The 27,950-nt window shown below is 38.8% G+C and overlaps 1 long non-coding RNA gene across 1 annotated transcript; it reads left to right on the top strand.

Annotated features, from left to right (window-relative positions):
• The first annotated feature begins 6,252 nt into the window (after positions 1 to 6,252).
• LOC121649137 lies at positions 6,253 to 26,715 on the top strand. The gene is made up of 3 exons (XR_006012068.1): positions 6,253 to 6,333; positions 9,762 to 9,767; positions 26,705 to 26,715. It is a non-coding gene; the product is annotated as an uncharacterized LOC121649137 (long non-coding RNA).
• The last annotated feature ends 1,235 nt before the right edge of the window (positions 26,716 to 27,950 follow it).

Consider the following 27,950-nt stretch of genomic DNA (forward strand, 5'->3'; position numbering starts at 1 on the left):
TACTGGTTAATTATTTGCTTCATTACTAGCGAACGCCTTACAGGCGAATCAGTAAGTAATAAGTAGTTAACCAGTACTTATTGGTAGCCACAAAAACCAGACTTATTAGGGAACTACTGGTTAATTATTTGCTTCGTTACTAGCGAACGCCTAATGGGAAGTAATGGGCAGTTAACCAGTATTTACTGGTACCCACAAAAACCAGGCTTATTAATGAACAAAAGAGAAATTCTTCATGTGAATACTGGATTACTCTGACTCGTTGAGTGAACAGCTCATTTAGTCAAAAACCTGTTTCCTTGTGGTTTTAGAAGCGTTTGTAAGGATGAAAAGCAGTTTTATTTATTTATTCTTGTACTGCTGTGTCATCTTACCTTTACTTGTTCATCACTTACTAAGTAATAAGTCATTACTTAATCATTGACTGGTCATTATCTGTTATATTGTTTACTTCATATAAAAGTCAAACATCATACCAAGTACTTACTGAGGAACGAAGCATTAACTAATCATTACCTGACCAGTACCTACTACTTTTGTGGACATTATTGTAAAGTCAAACATCATACCAAGTACTTACTGAGGAACGAAGCATTAACTAAGCAGTACCTGATCAGTAACTACTAATTTTGTGGACATTATTGTAAAGTCAAACCTCATACCAAGTACTTACCGAGGAACGAAGCATTAACTAAGCAGTACCTGATCAGTAACTACAAATTTTGTGGACATTATTGTAAAGTCAAACATCATACCAAGTACTTACTGAGGAACAAAGCATTAACTAAGCAGTACCTGACCAGTAACTACTACTTTTGTGGACATTATTGTAAAGTCAAACCTCATACCAAGTACTTCCTGAGGAACGAAGCATTAACTAATCAGTACCTGAACAGTAACTACTAATTTTGTGGACATTATTGTAAAGTCAAACCTCATACCAAGTACTTCCTGAGGAACGAAGCATTAACTAATCAGTACCTGAACAGTAACTACTAATTTTGTGGACATTATTGTAAAGTCAAACATCATACCAAGTACTTCCTGAGGAACGAAGCATTAACTAATCAGTACCTGAACAGTACCTACTAGTTTTGTGGCATTTTTTCTGTACTGAAAATAACAGTTTGATCTCTTTAGGCTTTATGCATATAGCTATCTAACATGTGCAAACCATTCAAAATTGATAACAACTGCAGAAGAGACAGTATTTATTACACAAAATGTACCTTAAAGTTAGACACACACACACACATGCAAGCATTTCCCCCAATAAATGGAAACTATCGTTTCCATATATTTTAAACTTTGTACTGTTTGCATATCTCGTGAAGCATATGTCCAAGTGCATCATTCTTGTGAGATTTGGCCACCCAATGTGTCCACTCTATTGAGGCAAGCTGTTTCTTCAAGGTGTTCTCTGTTCGATTGCCAGGCAGTCTCCAGACCTGGGATTTGTAGGTAGACCACTCACAGTCAATGTTCTTTGTATGGGCACCTGTTTCTGCGTTTACAAATGACCGGCTGTGGTTTACTGAATAGTGAACATATCCACTATTAGCCAGTGCCGTCATATAAACCCTCCATTGATCTGAGATGATAGTGGTCCCTTGGCAATCATAACACCTTATGACTGGGATCAAGTGCCACCAGGACTGTTTTCTGACTAGCCTCAGAATGGGCCGCCTTCTCATGCCTTTAATGCCTAGCATTCCAAAGACCCATGTTCACCTCCTCCAGATTTGTCCAAATCTTCCCCGACCATACTGTTCAAAATAAGAAAACATGGTAGTAAAAGTAAGTTTAATATTGTCCACAAATTCACAAAGTTCTTTGTATTTACTTGTAAAAACACACAGAAATATCACATAATTGGATATACTATTAGATCATTTAATTGGCTGTGTAAATATCAAGTTAAAAAGTACAAAAACAATGTATAAAAAAATCACTTATAAACATCTTTACAAGATATTATCATTCCACTTTTAGATCACAAAACCAAAGTGTGGTCACATTTTTTCTTTTAAATGAAGAAAAAGTTGTCAAATTACACTGATTTGCAACGACATTAAAACATGACATCCGAAATAACATCTGGTTACAATAGTGTTGAGGAATCTGACCTCTGATGCTGATTTTTTGCCTAATTGACCACTGCAGGGCTTCGGTCTGAAAGCACTTAAGCTATCGGTAAAGTGTGTGTGTAAGTCTTGTAAATTAAATACAGTGTCCTAAAGAAACACTTCACGGTAAATAAAATACTGCTGCTATAACACTTAAACATATAGCATGCACATGTTAGCTTAAAGTAATCTGAAGTTAACAGTCATACGGTTAGCTAAACGATGCTAAATCGCGATCATGCTAACGGGCAGAAATGGGCATTTTAAAGAGTGCAAACATACACAGGAGCGGGACAACACTAGCAGAAAGAGTAAGTTACATTTAAAAATTAATCTTGTCTCAGAATAAACACAACTTACATCGTCAGTGACCGCTGTACCGCTGGAAACATGTCGAAGGTAGAACGTGAAGAAAAGGAAGAGGAAGTGCATAAGCCGTCTTCAAAATAAAATGCCTACTTCAAATTAAAGGTATGAATACGTGAACATTTATAATTGGAAGAATTTTCCTATGGTTGCCTCTTTACAAGACATGAGGCCCAAGATCTTAAAAAAAAATCTTATTGCTTAAAGTATTAAACAGCTTTATGCAATTTGTTATGAATTGAATGAACAAGCCTCACATTTCCTCTCACCACCGGAGTTTTAGATTTCCGTGATGATGGTGACGGCTGCTTTGTCTGGAGGGTAGAATTAGATTAATTTGGTATGTTCACCAAACAAGGTAGGCCTAGTTAATTCTGATTAAATGTTTAAAGAAAGACAAATAGGGTATTATAGCTTACCACACGTTTTGGCCTCTTGGCAGCTGAATCGTAGAATCTGCCAGCTTCCATCTTTGTTGCAAAGTCGATGATCAAAGATGATGATTTTATCCGCTATTTGTTGTCTACCTGCACAATTGTTCTTTGGTGTAGTGAAACCTCATTGGTTGTTTACACCTGGGGAATGCATCCACCAATCAGATGCATGCATTTACGACACATCATTTACATACCTGAGCACAAAACGCTCCCCTTCCCACACTATCACACTCGGAGTCGGAGCCTAATTGCATCTAAGATGACGCGCATTAACAAAGAAAGTTCTCAGCAAGTACGGCAGATGCGAGCAACAGGGAAATCAACGAGGGAAATTCAGAAAAATTTTGCTGACCGGGGCATCAAAGTTTCACAAAGAGCTATAAGAAAGCATTTCAAAGAGCCGCAACCTCGCCGTTCACATCCAAGGAAAATGCACGGGTAAGTTTTTCATCCATGTAAAACAAGCTAAAACTGATATTGATAGGCTAAATTTACTTGTATTCTGCAAGTCAAGTCTAATGATTTTGGATTGGTCTCTTTTCCTTCTTCTCACAGAGCCATTCTGGTTGCCATTGATGAAATGACAAAGTCAAACGATGAGATGACCGCCATTGCAGTGCAGCAGAAAATCCTGTCAGATTTCGGTGTTCGAGTTGGTTTGACAAGCATACGCTCGGCTCGCAGAAAAATGGTGAAAGAACGCAACAAAGGAGCAAGGCTGCAACAGGCAATTACGTGGAACACCTCTGGAGAGACCTGGCATAATGTTCTTTTTACAGATGAAACAACAGTTGCGTTGGAACACTACGCCAGACAGAGTTTCCACAGGAAGGATCATGTCATTGCCAAACCTCAGCCTAAACATCCATTGAAGCTGCATGTGTGGGGAATGATCTCCCGGTATGGTGCGGGCCCAATGATCATATTCGAGGGAATAATGGATCGAAAATTTTTTGAAGAGAGCATAATTAAAGAACATGCTGCACCATACATTAGAAAATATTTTGGGTCTGACCATTGCTTTTTCCAGGACAATGACCCAAAACACACCGCTGCTCGAGCGTACATTGAGTCCGAGGGGATCAACTGGGTTAAAACTCCACCAGAGTCACCGGACTTAAATCCCATTGAGCTTGTTTGGCACTCCATGAAAGATTTTATTCGAAAGGAGGCTAAACCAGGAACCAAACAGGAGCTCATCGACGCCATCCACATGTTTTGGAACACAAGAGTCACCGTGGACTTTTGCAACAGACTTATCTCAGGACTGTCAAAGGTTTTGAGGTTTATTATTGATAATGAAGGGGGTCACAGTGGTAAATAATGGTTCTGCTGATGTTTATTTGTTATCATGAAACAATAACAAAACGAAAAATTGAAATGAATAAAATAGCCTGAGTGAGAAGCTGTAGGCCTAATCCGTTGTCAGATGGAGAAAAAAACGCTTCCATGGCCAGATGATCAGCAATGAATCAAGATATTTCTACAGTGATCCAGATTTATTGTTTGTTGTTTTTTTGTTTTACATTTTAGATTTTGTAAGAGATGGGTGTGTTTTAACAACAGCAGTTTTATCCGTGACTTTAATCGATAATTATTATCATTATCCAGTGTATAAAAATGTTGGTGTAAAAACGCCAAAGATAGATAAGCATGATGCTGAACTTCGGTGGTCTTAGCTCCTGGTTTGGTGTGTCTTGTTCTGTTTATTATCATTCTGAAAGGTATGCAGCCCACAACTTGAACATAGGCTAAATTCCTCAACATTCGCACTTGCTCCATAAAATTACCATCTCCAAGGCTCCTCCACCACCACTTTGACTATGGATTGATAAGTAAATGAGCCGCAGTTTTGTAATTGTTGCATTGTCAAAACAGTTCTGTTAGTTTTGTCACACAAAATTCAGTAGACTAGTTGGTCCCTATGCAGTGAATTTACATGTTATTACAAAAATACACAATAATAAAATAGGCAAGTGGCAAGATTAGAATAATGTTATAAGTTCTGTGCAAAGACTCCTTTTTCGTTTTCCAAAACAAAACTGTCATAAACAATCTTGAAAAAAAAAATGTGCACGTAGGCTATGAGGAAAGAATGAATGCAATGAAGTAGGGACTGGTTGAATAAACACGGTTTAACTGGACGCCTAAGCGAGCGCGTTGCAGGATGGCTCCAGATTTTATTGTCAAATGGTTCCAGGTCAACCAAGTCCGAACTGCTTAGAGCAGAGTCCTGCACGGTTCTGTTTTGCTACGCATACCTGCTCTAACCCGTTAGAATGACTCCCGAACCCGACTCGTCACCAATGTATTTATTCCATTTAAATCCGAACCAGACTGATGTTTAACCCGCGACCCGAGCCATTAACGCATCATTGCCATGCTGCACCGCTGCTCCTGCTTTCAAGTCTTCTTTTCCATTATAGCCTATTGTTGTTTTATCATTGTGTTAATCTAAAACACATAGATAGCCTATGAATGTTTATTTTAAGCTTGCTCAACATTTTTAAAACAGCTTTATATTCCTCTGACTGAACCATTTCAGAGTGAAGACTAAACCAGACCAGTGTGTTTTATTTTGCCACTGAGAGGGTATAATAGGCTACTCGGAGATTGCTGTGCTTTAACAAAATGTAATCCACCTTTCCTGGCAGCAGCTGTGTTCTCCGTTCCTGGACTACAAATCCGGCGGCAGAAAACTGCTGCTGCGCAAATACCAGCGTAAAATAAACTTTCATTTCTCTGTGTTGTTGTAGTATATTCAGATGATAAAACAACAATATAATAAAAAAGAAGACTCGAAAGGAGGAACCGCGGTGCAGTAAGCTATGGCACACGTTAACGTTAAAAAGCACACTGCTTGTTGTAAATACTTGGTTTATGCTTTAAGAGGTAAATATTTTGGTTAACATGTTGAAGAAAATATCATTGTTTCTTTTTTCATCTCTTGCTATGCTATTGAATTTGGCAACATTAACATGGAAATTCACTGCATTAGGACCAACTAGCCATACTGAATTTCTGGTAGCATGACAACACAAACTGGACTCGTTTGACTACCACTCTTACCCAATGTGCAACAATCACAAAACTGGGTCACTGCTTCAGCTGCCTTATTGCGGCTCATTTACATATCAATCCACAGTCAAAGTGGTGGTGGAGGAGCCTAAGAGATGGTAATTTTCTGGAGCAAGTGCGAATGTTGAAGAAGGCGCATGTTCAAGTTGGGGGCTGAGTACCTTTTGGAATGATAATCAGAGGTAATCAGAGCGTACAATAGGTTAGCCAGACAGTTTTACGTAGTTCCATATGTGCCATTTGTACAAGTCTTTTGGGTAAAATTACTATGCGGACTGCCAAATGGCATCGTGGTTGATTGCCGCCATTCATTATACTTCTGGCCCGTGACTTACGTGACTTAATAAATTTATTTTACTTCTCCAATTGAAATTATGGAACTTATGTGTTGCCTACATATTTGACCATCTGTGATACCCTGATTGACCTATTCGTTCATCATAGGCTACAGCAGAAATTTTCTTTACTCGGTTTCTTTACGCATTAAATGCAATACTTAGGGGCAGTTGTTGTTTTAAACCAGCAAAGCGACTAAAACCGACATGTAAACGTTGTTTCTGAGCAGCATGAGCTGTTTTACAACATCCGCAGAAAGGAAACGTCTGTTTCTAAACAATAAAGTGCCGCTGAGATGAGCCGCACTGCTGTCTGTCTGATTTGGATCTCCTTGCAGCTGACAGCGGCGTCGTAGTTTATGAAAAAGGTTTATTACACTCCAGCAGTATTTTTCATCACCTGAAATTGTTCATTTTTAAATGGAGATTTACAATGAATAAATTGTGATCCAGTATTTGAAAGGGTTTATTAACCTACTAGCATTCATTTCTGAATAAAACAATTGCCAGCGCACAAGCATGTTACAATTTCACATTCCACGTCAAACGATGATTTGTATTATGCATTTTTATGAATTGTGACTGGCCATCAGAAGGTGCTTTGAGTGGCGCCTCTGCCGGTCAGTGTAAATTCAGATAAAATCTGACAGACTACGGGCGATGAGAAGTCTGTGAGCGAAGCGCCATCTTCTGGGTCTACCCTATATTACAAGGAATGGGTGGAGTTTGATTAAAACATCGACACTCCCAGGAGAAGGAGGGGGGCCTCTCCGGCGGCTGGATGTCGGAAGGCAGCTGGCTGGAACTGGAATGGAACTGGGCTGGAAGCCGGCAGGTATTTGGCTGGCTTTCAGCTTGGATGGGAACTTTTAAACCGCTACTACTGTATGTCGAACATGTGGTAAGCAACAAATAATCAAACATTAATGGACAGACAGAAATAACAATAATAATGACAATAATATATATATAAGAAACTCATAATACATATGCTATTTACATATCCGAAAGGAGTGGGAGGACGAAAAAACTTATATTATCCTACGTCCTTTTTAATAAATCAATAATATTTAAACACTTGAATTCCTGTCAATATAACAATAATTATACTATTATTACCACCATCTTTAATAATAATAATAATAATAATAATAACATTATTTAATATAAATAAAAAGTAAATAGTAGTAAATAAAAAGTAAAATAAATAAACAAACAAGCAGTGACCACCCAGTGTTGATGAAACACCCTCTTCATTTCTCTATCTTATCTTAAATAATTTGTTTGTACTTTTTTAAAAACTGAAATACAAAAACTTTTCCTTGTTGTGTGTACCTGATGTTTCTGACATTACATTCACCCCTTAAATTATAACCCCCTTCTTTTCCAGTGAAGACTTTTTAATGTTTTCTGGTAGGAGATTGTTTATTGCTTTAAATAGGATTTCTGCTGGCTGAAATTCCACAATATATCTGAATTTATGACACTTGATTATAAGAACAATAAATTTGTATGATCGCTATGATTTTCACAATAAAACTAACAGTTTTGCAACAATTGTTTCATATCTTTCTGTTTCCGCTACCTGACTGGACAGTCTACTCACTGGACAGCGCACACTCCAGATACCATCTCCTTCCTTCCTTCCTTCCTTCCTTCCTTCCTTCCTTCCTTCCTTCCTTCCTTCCTTCCTTCCTTTCTTAGTCAGGCCTGATCAATTTTAACACCATCACTTTTTACTTTGCTCCTTGCTTAATTTATTTGTCCAATAAAACCAAAACAAAATCACAACATGGGGTTTTATTTCCTGACAATTCGCCCAGAACATGGGGGGGAATGATAATGTGGGGCTGACCCAGTCATGCTGTACCAATGCAGCTTTTTCTCTCTTTATTAGAAATTCCAATAATTCTGAATCTGGCGATAAAAAAAACAAGAAAGGAAAAGCCATCCCGTGTTGAGACAGCCTCCCCAGGAGAAGAGACGGTCAGAGACAGAGGAGAGCAGGGGGCAGACACAGACTGGTTTCATTTTTCCTGCTCTTTTCCGTCCCTTCTTATTTTCCCTCAAACCCACAGAAACACACAGTAGGATGAATACTGCTCTACAATCCATTAACATGATAGTGTTCCTTTTCATTTTATTAAATGACATTGATTCACTGTCCACTCACTGATCCCATCTAGCTGATGGCATGGCTTTAGTGGTTTTATAAAGCTGCACAGTTGATATTGGCATTCAAGGAGGTGGAAGGAGTGTTGTGCATGACTGTATGTGGTGGGCCATTGGGGGCCAAAATGCCAGGGTCGCTATTCTTTTGGTCCCAGTCCACCCCTGGTGCACTCTATTGACTGGACAGCTAATGGACTTGATAGTTAAGCTTGATGAAATGCCTGCTGAATAAGTAGTGTCTTGTTTGGATAAGCCTCTAAAATGCCAATCATACTCCAATAAGGAGCCTCATCATAATTCTGGCACCTCTTAAATCCACTATCTGTGTCTAACTCCAAATCCTACCCTATCATGGCATGCTCTGCTTTAATGCAACATTCAAAGTTTAATCAGCAAACATTTCTAGGTTAATTCTTTGTACAACAATAAATTGTTTTACGTGTGATCTTCTTATTGAACTACTTTGTAGACTAAATAATAATCATGTTAATAAAGAGCTTAATCAGATACATCTGCTGTCCTGCACCATTGCTTTCTGCACATTTTTGTGGAGATTGTGGGGATGTTTTTTGGAATTTACAATCAAAGTGTGAGTCAAATTTATAGAAATCCAAGGCAATGACTTGCAGACCAGTTGTGAGTAGCTGGCTTTCGTGCCACAAGCCCTATCAGTACAAAACCTGGTGGGCAAGCTGAGGTGAAAAGCTGGGAAGATTTATATTCTCTTAGTTTCTCTAGGTCAGTGTTTCTCAATCCCAGTTGTTGGGGACCCCTGCAATGCATGTTTATAAAGTTTCCAAGTTCAGCACACCTGATTCAGATTAACTAAATTTTTATCAAGTTCTTTACAAGCCTGATAATGAACCATTCATTTCAGGAATCGTCCAGCTGTGAAAGAGAGGATTTATGCCTCGGACACTTAACCGCTGTGTTATTTTGATTATTGTATGTACATATGAAGCCAGCCCGTCCAGGTCTTTGCAGCATTTTCTGTGATTGTTGCATTCTTACATTTTGCAGCGACTTTTGTGAAAAGCAGAGAAAGAAGTTGTCATGATCATGGTTTGTGTCACATTTCTGGTTTATGTTCTTGGTTTGCCTTTGTGTTCCTGGTCATGTTCTGTGTGGTTCTTGGTTTCTGCTTGTTAGTTCTTCTCAGTGATGGTTCTTTTACCTCACCTGTGTCTCGTTAGTTCCTCTGTGTATTTATACTCCTTGGTTTCAGTTTTCCTTTGTCCCTGTTGTAGTTCCCTGTGGTGTGGTTCTTGAGTTTCTTGAGGTTCTGGGTCATGGATTAAACCCTTTGACCTGCATTTCGTCTGCCTCCTGCCTCTCTGTCCTGCGTTTGGTCCTCATTTCCACCAAACTATGACAGAAGTTTCTTAGTTTTTTTCTTGCAACTGAAATGTATCTAAAATATTCATTGCATTACATTACAGCTCGCTGAATTAAGGCTTACAGTGAGATTTCTCCACAGCAAAATGTGAACAGATAAATATCCATTGTTTTTTATTTTTTTGTTGTTTTTTTTGTTTTGTTTTGTTTTTTAATCATCTGCATTTGAATGTCTGTGGTTCTTAATATACATTGTTGATGGGTGCAACACGCCTGGCACATTCAGAATGCCAAACATTATTATTCACTAAAAAGACAAAACACCAGCTGCCAACTGGACCTACAGAAAACTGGACATTTTGCTACGGTCACCATGTTCCCACAGTGTTACCAAGATCAACAAGCATGTAGTCCTTGCAAGAAAATGTGACAGCTGGAAGGTCTGAGTCAGGCTTAAAGTTCAATGCTGAGATCGTACATAAAATCCTATTGCAACCCCCAAACAAAATGTTACCGTCTGAAGAAATTGATCTTTTGACAAATGAGGGAAGATTAGTTTAATTCTGATGCAATAATGTGGATCACATTTATACTGCACGGCTAAATGGACTGTAAAAATGTGAGAAAAGACTCATTTCAACATGCACTGAATCAGTTCAGAGGTGACTGATGTGTAAAGAAACAGTTAATCATCATTCATGTTATTCTAGTGTGATTCAGTTAATGACTGTATAATAAAACTGCCTTGTATTATTCTAGAAAATATTTTTTTACTGATGTTCATGTTCTTTTGTTTTCTTTAACTAGTCTTTTAATGCAGGAGTACTTCTCATTTTTAATATTTTGTATCCTAATTTTGTACTCTTGGCAATCACAGCATGATCCTCATATTCTATCCTGAAGCGGATAATTCTTCATTCAGCTTTGATGTATTGGCCACTGGGAGATATAATTCCTGCACTCCTATAGGTGGATGTCCTTTAATTTGCAAGTGATATTTTAAAAGCTGCAACAAAACCACAGAAGACAACGAATTGCTTGTAAATTTGAATTATTTCTATCATACTGGGTGAAACTGACAATTTAAAAAAGGTGTTCAAAGAGATGTAGAAACAGTTTGATCTTTCTCACATAATACCAACAGTTATGGCAACTTTTGGGCTTTGAAACTGTTACATAATTCACCTTTACGAAAGTCATTACAGAGCTATTCAATGTTTCAATGTTTGGTAAATGCAAAACCCTTTTAAAATAGTTGGTAGAGTTACAATTGTTTTTACCCATTCACACAAATATCCATACTACATAAATGCACTCAATACAGGGCTTGAATGAATGCTGTGGAGGCTGAAAGTGAGGCAGGAGAGAATTGAAAGACCAGTTCTTTAATCAATGAACATGATATTGTTTCCGCACCAGCCAGGTGTTTTTCTCTAGTTATATTTTTATATGATATTTCAGTTTAAAAGACAGAAACTAGAAGTCAGAGTTAATGTGTGTGCAAAGGGGGTGGGCGTATATGTGCACTGTGTGGGTGTGAATAGCTGCATTTCCATTCCCCTAAGAATTGTGCAAAATCTTCGAAAAACCTCCCAAAAACAACTAAAATGTTTTTATGCTCTCATGAGGTGGTTTTCCAGACATGTCTATATAAAAGTATATCACAGAAGTGTAATGGAAACACTTTTTTCGCATTTACACATCCCCGGACGTGATGTAGGGTGTCACATGACCAGTTCATTTCAAGTAAAGATGGTGTGGTGGTCGATATGAGTAGACACAGGAGGAGACAGAAATCCTTTCACAAATAATTAAAGAAAAAAATAGAACTACCATCCTTAATAGCGAACAACAGCAAAAGTTTTAAAAAGAATTAGAAATCTCCATCCTCCTGAAAGTGGAGTCTCACAGGATGGGATTTTATGAAAATAACAGCTAATGGGCTAAACACCATTCAGTGGAAAAACGTCCAAGTTGTGTGTGTAAGTTTGTGGGTTACACACACCCATATCCACACACACACACACACACACACACACACACACACACACACACACACACACACACACACACACACACACACACACACACACACACACACACACAAGTAATCATTTTGGACTTGACATGGTCAAAAACTGAGCCAAAATATCTTTTTAACAGATAAAGCCCAACAGTGGTTCCTAATCAACTACAGGATTTCTCTCAGGGTTAGTACTTTGGCCACTTTTTTCTATTGGTGACATATCACGCTTGACTTTTTCCTCTTGACATTGACATTTCTAACTTCCTAAGGGAGAGTGGAAATTAGTCAGTTTTGGTTTTTTGCCTGTGGGATCAAACTTGTGTGGGCTCTGATTATTAACAAGTCTAGAATATTAATAAGGAGCAGACGTAAATATGTCAGTTAATTTAGCAGGTTAAGGGTTTTTATATTGAAGCAAGGCACATAATAAAATCAAATTTTGAATATATATATATGTGTGTGTGTGTGTGTGTGTGTGTGTGTGTGTGTGTGTGTGTGTGTGTGTGTGTGTGTTTGCGTGTGTGCGTGTTACTGCTTTTACTTAAGTTTGATTAAACAAATAATTAGACAACAAAATTTCTCTTATTTTTATTTTATTTTTTCTTATTTTTATCTTGACAATCATCATGTGAGAGTAAAATGAGTTCACACTTCATGCTGTGGAAAAGGTTAGGACAACCTTATAAACAGCGAGGACACATAGGCTATGGAAGACTCAGTCGAGAGTACTGAGAAGTGTTTTCAGAGTCAATTTCCCATCATCTTTGGGTGTGCAGTGGTTACTATACTCAATAAGAAGCAGTTGGGTGGCAACAAACTGTGCACCTGCACCAATGGGTCTAGTTCCAGTCAGAATAAACAGGACTTTGACTTTTTAAAGAATGGGTTAGGGTTTGGCTAACCTATGTCCTCTTCTTCTGACGTGTCACTGACATCTGCATTTTTATTGGACTCTGTCCAGAACTCCATAAACACTTTTGGTGTGCGATGCCTCAACAGACTCTAGCAGCATCCACGATATAAGGTAAATCCTTTCTATGACAGCTGCTTGGAAGTCCATATCTTCTTACTAAAAAGCTCTACTGGGTGGCTCAAAGATGGACAGTATTTTCCATCCATCCATTTTCTATAACACTTAGTCCAATTCAGGAAGCTGGAGCCTTTCCCAGCAACTAGCAGGTGAGAGGCAGGGTACACCCTGGACAGGTCACCAGTCCATCGCAGGGACAACACAGAGCAACAAACAACCACTCACACTCACTACTAGGGAGAATTTAGAGTAACTAATTGACCCAATATGCATGTCTTTGGATAGTGGGGGGAGGAAGCCAGATCACCCAGAGAGAACCCACACATACATGGGAAGAACATGCAAACTCACAGAAAGGCCACTGTTCAAACCTCCCTCAGCCTAGGCTCTAACCAGCAACCTTCTGGATGTGAGCCTGCGGTGCCAACCACCACATCACCGTACTTTCTTGGTGAAGTAATCAGTAACCAATTACTATGTCTGAGTAACTTAACCAACACTGATAGTGATCACTAACTAGCCTGTTTATCAGACTTTAGGCAGTTGCTGCGACATGTATTTCACACAGACTGATATCGCCATGAAGGTAAATTCTCAATATATTGTGCAGCCTTAATTATTATGTCGTAGTAAGCTGTAGTAATGTTACTATTATCAACAGTTTTCATTGAAAGTTAATTTTTTAACCGTTATCACAGTTTTTTTCTGTCATCTTTAATTAAACTTGTTAATGTTGTTGCTATTTTTAGTCATTATTTCTAAGAACTGTGAATATAACATCTTTCTTCCTCAATTTATAAAACATTGATTTAGTAGATACCCATATAATAAATTCCCACTTAATAATACAAGTCTATAGTCATTATAGCACTGCTTTATTTTCAATAAAGGTAAAAAAAAAAAATTTTCTTTGGACCTTACAACCTCTTTTCTTGGTCTGTTGGTAGTACATGAAGTGCAGACTCTTATACCACAGACAAATTGAAACATCTATTGATTGGGGGGGAGGAGGGCGCTATGTATAGAGTGTGATTGAGCAAAAAATCTGTTGGACCTGGAAGAAAATGGCTTTCCTAAAGCCTGATTTCCCTTCACCGGTAAAGATGGTCACATTGAGAATTGGCCAGTTTTGGTAACCTCCCAAGCAATCAGTTGCTACTCCAAGGTTTGCTTCTCTGTGCCTCCATGGAGAAAATCTAAAATTTCTTTTTTTTTTTTTTTTATGTTTCTCTATAGTGGCTAAGCCTCAACTAGCAAACCTTCTATGCAAAATGAAGTTTTAAAACAGTGTGTGTGGGGTAGGGAGGAATGAATTTTCTTTTTTTCTTTTAACCACTTAACAACCTTTTTTATTTAAAATAAAAATAAAAATGCAAATAGATTTTCATAAGTACATGTTTAGCTGCCGACAAGCCTATGTGACCCATTAAAGTTTAGTATGTGTGTGAGAAACATTTACCTGCTTCTTTCTGCTATTTGTCGTGAAATGATTTTGGGGCCAAACTTGGGTCCACTGCCTTCTTTTGCACCATATTAATTACATAGCTATCTAAAAATTTGATCCAAAATATATCTATTTTTATTAGAAAATATCAGGGAGGGCCAAGCATATCTGCAATTAACTGGTGAGCCTTTGGACCTAAAAAAAAGGGAAGAAAAACATAAAAAAGGAAAACCATGTGATTGAAGCATCACCACCATCATACTTTAAAATACTAAAAAAAAGCAATTGCAGCAAAGGCTGATGTATGTACTACAGCACAGACATTTGATGTTAGAAGAAAATGGCTACATTCAGATCCCAGGTCAAAATAAATTAACACTTGGAAAAATAACAGGGATTGCTACAGAAAAGCTTCCCATTCATGGTTGCTTTAGATTTGTTTGGCAGTAGTAGAACAAAGATGTAGTCTAGTGAAAGACCACATGGACATGCTGGGCAGTATACACCAAAAATCTAGCTGAAAATTATATCACTGCCTGCATCGGTGCACACGTTGGCAAGAGTTTATTTTCTTAACAGGTTGCTAGTCTGGAAAAACTAAATTGGGAATTGATGAGTTTAATATGTTATTTTATAAATAATCAGGTGAAAAGAAAACAAGGTCTAATTTTAAAGGGGACATATCATGAAAAATCCACTTTTTTAGCCCTTAAATGCACATTTTTGTGCACTATTAGTGTTTATCAATGCAGAAGATTTCAATACATTCTCTCCTGTTGCTGTGTATATATATTTATATTCTTTTTGGTCATATTTTCCATCTGTTTAGTTTTCTCTATTATCTATTACGTTTCATTATCTATTATGTCACAGTATTTGCTATGGGTCTGCTAAATAAGGTCATGGACTTCCGGGTATCCAAAAGTAGTATTGGAAGTGGGAGGACAACAGCTGATAGAGACGGCATGGGATGATGAAAAATACATGGAAGTGTATGGGGAACTTATCAGTAAGGGGCGAACAGAAAGGGAGAGAGGAGGACTCGAACATGTAATGCTGGACGGACATGTTTTCAGTTGTTGACATCTCTAGTAAACTTGCCTATAAAAAGCTAGCTATCAAACTACAAATATGGCTGACTGGGGTGGAGTTGCACGGTGGTGTGGTGGTTAGCACCGCAGCCTCACAGCAAGAAGGTCACCAGTTCGAATCTTGGCTGGCTGGCTGGCTGGCTGGCTGGCTGGCTGGCTGGCTGGCTGGGGGGGGGTTCGAACCTTAAGGGCGGTGGCCTTTCTGTGTGGAGTTTGCATGTTCTCCCCGTGTATGTGCGGGTTCTCTCCGGGTTCTCTGGCGATAAGTTAATTGGTTATTCTAAATTCTCCCTAGGAGAGAGTGTGCGTGTGAATGGTTGTTTGTCTATTTGTGTTGGCCCTGCGACAGACTGGTGACCTGTCCAGGGTGTACCCTGCCTCTCACCTGTTAAAATGCTGGGATAGGCTCCAGCTCACCTGCGACCCGTAATGGAATAAGCGGTCAAGATAATGGATGGATGGAATCGCTGTAAAGATGCGCCTCAGAACAGGGGTTAACAAGGGGTGTGTGGAGCTAGAATAACCAGGAATTCAGACCAAAGCATTGCTGTTCTACTTTATAAAGACCATAAATTAATTATTTACATGTAAAAAGGAAGGATTTAAAAGCTTGATATGTCCACTTTAAAGCAGCACCTGGTTTCCACACTGTGAACTGTATGAGAAATAGTTCTGCATGTGCTGCAACACTCATGTATCAGATTAGGTGACATTCCAGATCTCGACTGCAGTGCACACACATCAGTGGGCGATACTGTCAATGTCATTTTAAAGACTCCAGTGTTGTGTGAGGAAGAGTTTAAAAGAACATATTCATTGAACATATTAGTTTTTCTGTAAACCTTAAGCTGAATGAATTCATGTTCAAGTTCTAAAGTTTATTTAAGGGCCTGCAACAATCACTGTCTACATCTTCACGGTGCTCCACCTACTTCACACTACGTCACCTGGAATGCATTGTGCACTCTAGCAAACAAACCCAGCAACGCTCCACAGCAACGCCCTTGCAGAGAAGATGCACACGCAGTGTACACATCAGAGGCCTTGTCTGATAATGATTATTTACAGGAATATTACGTCTGGTCTACAAATGAAATCTAACATTTCTGTACAAAGTATGTCTGTCCGCACCTAAAAAACAAGTCAGCTTCTAATTTGAGAAGACGCGGGTTTGGGTTAGCGTTGAAGCATCTGCCTAGTGTGGAAAGATACCTGTAATATTTCTACACAACTGTATTTTTGTGTAATAGAATTTAAGTTTAAATTATTTCATTGCAAGACAGAACACTTATTAATTATTTATTTTAACCTGTGAAAACTGAAATTTGAACTAGTTCTTGAGAAGCATGAACTTGCAAAACACCGCTTGAGTCTCCGCTAACGTGGAATCCTTCAAGCTCTTCCACAAACTGGAATGTAAATGAGCACATGGTGCAGATGATGATAGAGCAAATGTGTGGTCTGGATCCTGGGAACAAAGGACATATACATATCCACCCACCGAGATATAGATCATGTCATAAAAAACAGTATCAAGAAACTGGACTCCTGAGAAGATCATCAGACACCATAACCTGCTGTATTTTCACAAGCAGAGCAATGCTGAGAAAGTTGCTCAAGTCTTCCTCGGCAGATCAGAGCTCTCCATGAAACAATGTCGCTGAGCTTAGAGAAGATTACCGCAAAGATTGGCAAGGAAAAACGCTCGGTGCTGGCATCACTGCTTGATCCTCAATACAAGCGCCATGAATGTGAATGAGGAATAAACAAAAAGAAACAAGCCGCCATTGCTGCATGTTTTTTTACATTTCATCTAATAAAACATGAGTTTATTTATGAATTGACACAAATTTATTTATACATCTAAAAACTTTGGCTTTTATATTTATAAATAAATGTATGCATCTAATTTATACATTTAGATTCATACATCATAATATGGGTGGTCATGTTATTGTGTAACACTGAAGTTAGAAAATATGGACTTTACCAGAAAAAGGGACAATTGTCTCATGTTAACATGTAATCTTGATTGATAACTTTTGAAACATTTAATACTTATTTAACTGTCTGACAGTTTCTAAAAATATGTAAATGTCCTCGGCTAGATTGGAAAAATCTGAAAAAGCAAAAATACCTTTCAAAGTCACTGACAATTACTCTACCAGTCTTCTTTTTTCAGAAGCAACGTCCACTCTGCTGGATTAAGAATGCAAGAGTCCAATGTGCGTCAAATGCAGTTGTCATGACAACACAATCATGAAACTGTGTTGATATTGCAATTCATGTGTGCAGCGACCAATGTAGCAATCAAAATCAGGACAAAATTTTTTTTACTAGGAAAAACAACTGAGAAGTTGATATTACTGCAAGTTTTGTGCATTATGCTGTTTTCCTTTGGTCTTTTTTTTTATTTGTTTTTTTTTTTTTAATTTACTGTTATTTATGCATAAAAAAAAACCTAAGTCAGCCTCTCTGGATCACAGGAGACAGTAACGATGTTTACACGACACAAGTATTTAGATTATTAATTAACCTGTATTTAACCAGCTAAGTCAATTGAGAACCAGTTCTCATTTACTATGATGGCCTGGGTCAGAGGCAACAATTAAACATACACTGGGCCTTACAAAATGCAAATTACAAAGTATTAAATACAATATACAGTTACATAAAATGAGGAAAAAATGCAATAAAACATCACACAGTTATGTTTTTTTTTTGTTTGTTTTTTTGTTTTTTTTGTTTGTTTGTTTGTTTGTTTTTTTGCAATAAGTTTGTAAAAGAGGAAAATGGAATAAATGAGCCGAGTTTGAGATTCTGTTCTAAATGGTTCCAGCCTCCATGGGGCCCTAAGCAAACACCTGAACACCTACCAAAACTTATTTAATTTACCACTCTGTCATTATGTTTTCACTTAAAAAGTGAGAACCTCGACAGTGATAAAGGTTATGGACGAAGATAACAGATTTCCAAACTTAAAATCTTACAGTTAATATTCAGCAACTCTCCCTGCCGTCCTCACTGACAGCAATACATAGAAACAACAACAAAAAAAAACATCTACATATTTGTTATAATAGGGGTTAACATGAAATGGTAATAAAAACTGGTAGAAAATGTGACTTAAGAATGATTTACATTTTATATTCAAAGTGAAATTGTACCAACTGGGGTGAATGTCGCAGACCCACTAAAAGTAATTAAATAGACCAATATAAAATGTTTTTACTGTAAACATGTCAACTGCTTTATTACTTTTGGTTTTAAATAAACTGTAACAGCAATGTGCAACAATAAAGACCTACAACAGCAAGAACTGCAGTTAAAATCACTAAACATTACTTCATTCCCTTCGTTCCCTAAATAAAATAAACAAAAATCTACAAAAACAGACTATCAGTTATAATAAGAAAATATTTAAAAAAAAATCTATGAATAATAATGTAAATGAAGACAGGTATATCTGCTGGAACTTTCCCCGCTAACTATTTGTCTTGAGGTATAGTGGTGGATTAAGCTTCAGCCATGTTGTTGTGGAGAACAATAAATTCTCCTTTATAGGCAGAGACCCTCTGAATACCCAATCAGTCCTTTGAGTCTGAGAAGAAAGATGGTCACTCAGCTGGTAAACTGGTCACTCTGCTGCATAAACAGGTTACTCTGCTGGGTAAACTGGTCACTCAGCTGGTAAACTCGTTACTCTGCTGGGTACACTGGTGGAGCTGAGGACACAGATGTGGCATCAACCTCAGTGACCACTGAAGATGAACCTTTAGAGAAATTAAAATAACATTTTTGGACTAAATTGATAATCTCAGAATTTTCTGTAGTGCAATGTGTGATCACAAAGTCAGTTTTGTTGTTAACTTACCAGGTAAAGCAATTATGAATGTAAATGTGAAAAAGGTAGGGGCCAAGTAGGGATCCTTGAGGAACACCTTGGACAGGGGCAGTGGATCAGACTGAAAGCCCTCACCTTTCACAAATTACACACAGCCAGAGCAATAACTCTCAAACCATGCCCACAGTACATATTATGTCATTAAGGACTTTAAATGTTGCAAAGATCCACTTAAAACCAGACTACATAGATGAAAACATACTGTGGAGTTCCAGGTAATCAGTGAGCTGTTTGTTGACCAGTTGTTTGAAGACTTTGGATAAACAAGGCAAAATTGAAATAGGTCTACAGCAGCTTAGATCTACACTGTCGCCCTGGAAAAGAGAGGTGACAGCAGCCCATTTCCAGTCTTTAGGAAATTTGCATGTTTGCAAGGACAGGTTGAAAAGAGAAAAAAACAGGAAAAAGGGCTAGCAATCCAACTGATTGTATGTGCATCTAAACGAAAAAGCTCGCTTAAAACTTCAGATCCTTGAAATAAATAGAAGGAGAAATGAGTCTCTTGGGAGAAGAGCTTAGGGAGAGGATGCTGATCCAGTTGTGGTAATAGCACAAAAAGGGGCTTCAGCTGCACAGTTATGACCAGACTTAACTAGGTTAAAACAATCTAACATTCTGCCTTTATCTCTGACAATGCCATCACATTTTATCTCAGTAGGCAGATAAGTTGTTTTTTCTTAGTTTCCAGCATTAGAATTGTCTTCCAAAGTGTGTTAGGGTCCATTTTTTTAATAATGGCACTTTGCTTTTTTGACAGACTGACTGCATTTATTTCTTATAGCCCTGAAAGAAGGGCAGTCACAGATATTCTTAGAAGATTTAGCTTCAGACCAAAGCTGGTGTATTTTTGGGCTAATCAGCTCTAAAATAAGAGCTGATCCCAGTAGTCTGACAATTATTTGTTCTAATCTTCTTAAAAGGAGGATGCTAGTTTGAAATAGCGGTAAAAGGAGGTTTTAAAAAAAAAAAACATGCATCCTTCACCGTTGGGATAAGATTAATTCTGCTTCAGTGTACAAGTGCCAGGTCACATGAAAAAAGTCTCTTCAGTGAAGTTTTTTAAAAGGTGTCTGAGTTGATACAACTGCAGACACAAGCAACACTGCAGTGATCACAAACACCTTGGCAATAAACACCTGATGTACACCTACCCGACCTATTGGTGAGGATAACTTCAAATGACTTGACATTTTGCAGAGACTGAACCAAAAGGAAAGGGAATGGCTTCTTCATTTGACTGGAACGGTTGCCAGCCAGGTACTATTGAGGCTGGGAAAGCTGCCAAAGAGTTGCCAATGACCCTAAATAATAACAAAAAGCAGTACTGCAGGGACCAACATCATTATGTGTTTTTATGCATTTAAAAGAAGAAAATATCACATCAATAAAAACATAATTCACTTTTAAAACCCAGAATTGAAATTATTATATGCTGTGTCTAAGACAATGATCAGCATTAGAAACAGTTCATTCAGATCATGCTCACTGGATTAAAATTTATTTCTGACCGAGAGAGATGGGTTATGCCAATTGTTGCATTTTTGGAAAACATTCCAAAAAAAACACGCTCTCTATCCTTTGCAGATGTCTTGCCTGCTGCTCTTCATTCCACCTGTTTTGGGACTCTTCAATCAATGAATCAATCAAAACCTTTATTGTTATTACACATAATAGTGAAACGAAATTACTGGGCTCTCCGCATACATTAACACAGAGAGTAATTTTGTTGCACTATTATGTGTGAACGCTTTGCAGGAAAGTTGTTTGCAAAGCGAAGAGCTTCTTCTCTCACACATCAGAGACCCTGCTCGAATCAGCAGCTCATTGGCCTGCTTTTGGATGGTCTAAGCCAGTGATCTCCAACCCTGGTCTTCAAGGCACATTGTCCTGCAGGTTTTATAGGCCTTCCTGCTGCAACACACTTGATTTAAATTAAATTGATCTGTCAAGCTCTGCCCATTTCTGCTATTGACCTATTAATTTGAGCAGGTCTGGACTGGCCCACAGGAGAAGCAGGACAAAAGTGACCTGACCTGCTTGTCATAAAAAAAAAGAAATCATGGTGCATTACATCAGTGTGGCTGACTGGTCTGCCACTGACACCTGTGCATAGACAAAATAATTTATGCTCGTCAGTTGTCACTGATAATGGCAACTGGTCAGAATGACAGTAATATTTTTTTATGAGCAACACGAGTAAAGCGTGCAGAGGCGGAACAGCTGAGATGCAGAGAAATGTGGTGGCGAAATAGACTGGGAATAAAAAGATTAAACACAGCAGAGGCGAAGGCAACAAGTCTCTGAAAATTTCAGACATTTTCAAATCAGCAGTAGCAGCGACATCACGTGAGTTCACTGCTTAATGAATGAGCAATGGAGGGGAGACGACTGGTGTGTTACAAGCTGCAAACTTTTATTTCAACATAACATGATGAGCACTAGTTGAGATTCAGCCCAAACATAAAAACTTCTGGTTATTCCAACCTTGGACAAACAGGGGATCCTATATGGGATCTCCTGGTATCATGAATAAATTATTAGTTAATTTTATGTGCTGTGTTAAAGTGACAGGTGGATATTTCAATACTGAGGCTGCTCAGCTCATCTAGTCTGTACACATAGGCCAGGGATCACCAACTCCGGACCTCTTGAGCCAGTGTCCTGCAGGTTTTCAATATCTCCATACTGCAGCACACCTGACTCAAATAATGGGTCGTTAAGAGGCTGGTGTAGACCTTGACTATTTACTGTTTCATTTGAACCAGGTGTGTTGCAGCAGGGATGCAGTGAAAACCTGCAGGACACTGGCTCAAGAGGTCCGGAGTTGGTGATCCCTGACATAGGCTATTGTCCACATATGTCCACATCTGTAAACTTGGCAAATGAGGAACATTTTATTAATCCAGGTTAAAAGCTGATGAGGAAACTTTTTGACTTCAAGTTTGGGAACACCTTGGGGTGCATGCATCAATGTGTGTACTTGTGAGCATGTGTGCATATTTGTGCAGTATATGAATTCAGGTGGCCAGGGTGAGTGTACAAGTCCCAGCCTGACTTTTTCTCTAGTCCAGCCATGAACTTGAGTAAGTTGTGTTGTAGAAGAGAAAGATTGAAGTCTGCGGGACAGTGGGCATTGAGGACTGGAGTTGGTGATCGCTGGCCTAAGAGCCATCATCCCTCAATCGCCTCTGGTACTTTCATGTTCCTCTCACCCTACTTACTGCAACCGCAGTAGGCCTATTAGTTTTGCCCATCACAAGCTAAACTGTTGTGAGGAGTACAACTCTGGCTGTGTCTAAATATCTACACTTCAAATATTAGAGCAACAATTACCACATTCAGTTCTTTAGGATGTTCGCAATCTTAAATTTAGTTTGGCTTTTGTTTAGGATCTAAGTATTCTAAAATGTTTTATGTTTAGCATAATTCAGGAAAGTTATGATTTTCAGATCAGACTTTTTATTAACTACCTTTTTTTAAACAAAGGACTGTGTGTCCTTTGTGTTCAAGTATTTCATGATAAGCACAACAAAAGAAAAAATGCAATATGAGATCAGAACATATTTATTTTGTTAAATTTCCTCAGTTGTATAAAAGGCTGTTGTGGTAAAAAAAAAAATAAATAATAATAATAATTTGAATTTATTTATTTATTGCATGTTACCAATATTTCATGCAGATGTATATAGATTGCATGTGTTGTTTTTTTTATGATTTGCAGGTGATCAACTAAGAATGTTAACGAGATTGATAACAGGTGCAAACAGCAGTATTCCAATGAAAATTTAGCATGCGTTATCGTTTCATCATGAAGACTTTAGAAACAGAGCAGGAAGGTCGGAAATGGAGAGAGATATTTGTGGACGAGGCAAAAACCAGGTCAATTGCCTGTTTTCAATGATCCCCACTAAACCATCCTCCAGCTGGTTTAAGTTACAGGACTCACATGTATCCAAATTTCTATGGAAAAACGAGCCATCTCGTATCAGTCTAAAAACTTTACAACAGACTAAAGACAGAAGTGGATTGGACCTACTACCGGGAGTAAGTGCAAAAGAATATTACACTGAGTGAAACACTTTTTTAATAAGTAGCATTGACACCTAGTGTTTCAAATCAGAAACACTACTGTTCTCCCCCCCTCCCCCTCGGAGAGTTTCACGTAGGTTGCCGGTTTATGAGAGGATGGTTCTTTTATACAGTCTATGAAGGACGGAGAACATAGCGCCAGCAAAAATCATGATGAGGAGTGAAGATTATTCACACACACAGTACAGTAAGTTGCTATGCTTTGGAATGCTAGCACTAATTTCATGCTCTAATTTACGTTAGTATAGAGTGTAAAAAAACGCTACATTAATCAACAAATGCCACGCAGCGGCAGTTTTCCCTTAGTCTCACTTAATAAATTAATTTGATAGTAATATCATAAGGACAAACACAGCATTCACTTGGCCCAAACATCATTACATTTGTTGTTGTAAACTAACAGGCCACCAATTTACTCCACTAATACATCCATACAGTCACACAAATTAATTTAATGAGTGCTGAGAAATAAGGCTAAAATCTTTGTAAATCAAGATAAACTTTTCGGTTAATTTAAGCAAAATTCTGTTGCTTACCTGTCAAGAAACTTTACCAGCTCAGACTTCTCCACCTTTCAAAAGATTCTCCAATATTGATTTTTCTGAAACTATTTCTGGTCCGCTTCTTTTACTAGCTTCCATACCTGCACGCTGCTGCTCTTTTGCCAACATAAAATACCAAACGCTGCCGTGTTGTTGTTTGGCAACCGCGGGGGAGTCTCATATGATTGGTTAAGGAACCAGGAAGTTGAAAAGAGCAACTCAGTGCAGGCAAAAGTTATTCTGGCACGGAACTCTTATTTTGAAGGAGAAAAACTTGACAAAGACGTTGATGTAGGAGAGAGATTGTTTATAGGGAAGCTTCCTTTTATCCCTCGCAGCAAATGAGAACATTTAAAATTATTTTTAAGGAAAAAAATGCTAATTATTCAGCCTTTAAATTTTTGCAATACAAATTTACATCATATTTACATTTACAAAACAAAAGTACAATGCCAAAACACTTTTTAACAATGACAAAACAGCTTTATATTTATGTGAAACACTTTTTAAAAGTTTACCGAAACAATTACAAAGATAGATGTTTCACCAAAATCTGTGATCCATCAGAATCTGTGACTGCAGGGAGCCCTCAGCATGTAAATCTTAGAAGACGAGCAAAGTCTTGAAAACACTTTTATTGAAGTCTGAGTTCATTATAATGTAGGTACAGTAAAGTAACAAATCATGATAGCTACCAGAAATGTGTTTTCAATAAAAGTGTTCAAGACTTTCCTCATCTTCTAAGACATACATGAAGAGAAATGTACACTATCACCCCACCCTGTGGTCAACATGGCTTAAACGTTATATTCCTGCAAACCTCACACTGTGCCTACTAGGTGACTTGGGTGAAATTAACATGGTAATTAACTCTGTACACATGATCCTCACAGTCTTTTGCATCGCAAAGGAAACCATCCTTGTGAACTGGAAAACCAAAAAATAATCTGTGTATTCAGCAGTTAAGGAACCTCTTACTCAAGCCCATCAGTACTGAGACGCCGACTCTGGGCTGTTCTGGGGCGGACCGGGCAGTCCTGGGCTTGGGTGCCTGGGGGTGGCCCCCTCACTTGGGGGTGGAGGGGCTGGTGGGTGCTGTGGGGTCTTGGCCTGTCTGTGCGTGCTACCATGGGGTGGAAAGGGCATGCTGGGGTGTCTGGTTGATGCCCTGGGACTCTGGGTATGGCCCTTGGGCAGGGGCGGTGTAGGGGTTTAAAGGGGGACTGAGGGAGGTTTGGGGGATCATATGGGGAGGTGATGGGGTTTTTTAAGGTTAGACTGAGAGGTTTTGTGTGTGTGTGTGTGGGTGTGTGTGTCTGTGTGTGTGTGTGTGTGTGTGTGTGTGTATCTGTGAGGATGGATGGGAGTGGTGAAGATATAGATATGTATGTTGAGGGGGGGGGGGGTGTCACATGCACTTTTGGGGGAGGCCTGGAGGCCCAGGGGTGGTGGGCCGTAGGTTTGGGCTCTCTCACTGTCCCGCCCTCTCCTCTCCTTTCCCCCTAGACAAGTGGTGGGTGGGTGCCTCATTGGCCACGGTCACTGTGTGTCCTGGTTGTGGGGACAGCTGGTCATGGCCCGTTTTGGGAATTGGGGTGCCTATTGAGGCCAGCGGCTCACATTCTAGAGGGAAGCGAACTTCCCCCTGGACTTGCATCCCCGGACCCTTCTCCTTCCCTGCTCTCTATCACTCTTGGGGCCCTGGGCCCTGTGCTCTGACTGCCCAGGATGGCTGGTGCCTTGAGAGGTTGCTGGCTGCCAGGGCCAGTGCTCTGTAGCCGTGGAGGTTCTGTTGGGGCCATCCTCTGCTGCCCTCTGGGTGGGTCTGAGATGGTCTTTGTGGTGGGGTGGCTTGGGTTTGTGCTCCGAAATTGCTGCTGATCCCTCGGGTCTCTGGTCTGCCCTAGTCTGCCTCTAGCCTCCGAAGCTGCATGGTCATATTTGCACGATCACACTTCGCGCAAATATCACACTCCTCATTCTTCATCCTCTGCATGCTGACACAGTCACTGATTTGTCCAGTGGGTTTATACACAAAGAGTTATTTTGTTTAGGTTTTTTGTGTGTGTGTTTCTGGTACTTTGGTTGTTGTTGTGACATGTTTGTTTATTGTTTGTTTTATTATTATTATTATTACTTAGTTATTTTGGTTACTTTTTAGGAGCTCTTGATGAGTGCCTGAGTATCAGCTTTGTTTACGTGTAAAAGATGTAGGAAATTCTCTGCTGTGTTTCTGTACAGGTGTAGCAGTTGGTTGTCTAGTGTTAGTTTGGACTGACGGGTCTGTTGTATCTTTGTCTCTTTCTTTTTCTGCTCCTTTTAACTTCTGTTCACTATTCTTCTTTTTTTCTGCCCCCTCCAGTCAGGTCCAGCTTGAATACACCTCCAGTTAAATGAGATCCTATCACTCCAATAGACTAAAATTACTAACACGTTTCTTGTCGCTAGTTGCCATGGTGAATCTAGATATCGGCGCACCATCAATTATGGTCAATTATTTTATTATTATAATCTGTGCATTTAGCTAACTCTGGGTAATGAATGTTGATTGAGCGAAATTACAGTAGCTGTTCTGGAAAAGGAAACTCAGTTTGTTTTTTGTTTTCTTTTTTTGTTGTTTGTTTGTTTTTTGTTTTCCTTTTTTTTTTTTTTTCAATGAGTCAACTCTTTAGTTTTTGAATAAAACATTACATAGCCTCAAATAGCTATGTATGCATGGCCATGACCAGTCAAATTTAGGAGCTCCTTAAACTAGACATGGGTGATCTCCATGGCAACTACCTTGCAAACCAAGCACGCAAAGCTGCTGGGATTAAGGAGTTACATGAGGATGTACTTGAAAGATATTCAAGCATTGGGTTTCATATAGCCATCAAATCACATGTGAAGACCAAATTTAATTTATGATTTGTTTTCTAAGTCATAGCCCTGTGATGGACTGGTGACCTGTCCAGATGTATCCTGCCTGTTGCCTGATTAGTGTTGTTTTTGGCAGTCATCTATTGGATGAAAGTTCTTATTAGTTATAGTCACATTTTAGCAATTTCTGGATTTGATAGTTTTAGGGCCAGTTTTAGTCGATAAAAACTCAAAAAAAAAAAAAAAAAAACCCCCCAAAAAAAAAGAGTAAAGTAATAGTCTTTTAACACAAGAAAGACAATGGTGGTCATTCTGACCATTTTAAAATTTGCAAATTCAATAACTTTGTCAAAATCGTGAAGCATTTTCCTAAAATTAGCTACATGAATTTCATTAAAACTAGTTTTATTAGTATGCAAAAAACAGAAAATATGATCATTTCTACCTATTTTGGCCACAAGACATCCTGACCGCACATGATTTTGAGCTATTCTATGTTTACTTTCCCAACTTTCTGGATCAGATCATGTGGAAGTATTCTGTAAAGGGTGGTATGCAGAGATGGATCTATGCAGTATTTTACAATATATGGGACCTGAGACATGATCTGTACTGTTTTGACTTTTAAATAGCTGTTTTAGCCTCAGGCTTATCCACCCCATTCTGCTTTTTTTTTTTGTTTGTTTGTTTTTTTTACAAATATTCAGGCTGCGCAAATTGAAGAAAGATGGCGGCGCACACGGACACAGCGATTCGGAGCTTTCTGTACCGCAGTGTTGTTAGTGTATGTGTGGACAACCTTGGTGAATGGTTCAAGATTCACATACATCTGCACAGGTGTATGTGAGTCAGAACATTGGATTTGCATGTTGAACTGACATTACTAAGGACTTCCAGTCTAGCAGCATACCACTAGACATAACGAGGCCACCGAGCTCTTCCTGGATTGTTACTGTGCCTAGGAGGCAACGCCAGATCTGTTGTCCACAAAGAGGATGAGCTGGAGCTACTGATGACGGAGAATCGCCACACCTGGGGCTGTTGTGTGACGGTCATTATAGAAACCGGGCTTCATAAGCTTGCCCCAGACGAGGCAGTACAGCTAATGGGTCGGGC

This window comes from Melanotaenia boesemani, chromosome 11 (assembly GCF_017639745.1).
Source record: "Melanotaenia boesemani isolate fMelBoe1 chromosome 11, fMelBoe1.pri, whole genome shotgun sequence".
In the NCBI taxonomy this organism is placed as follows: Eukaryota; Metazoa; Chordata; class Actinopteri; order Atheriniformes; family Melanotaeniidae; genus Melanotaenia; species Melanotaenia boesemani.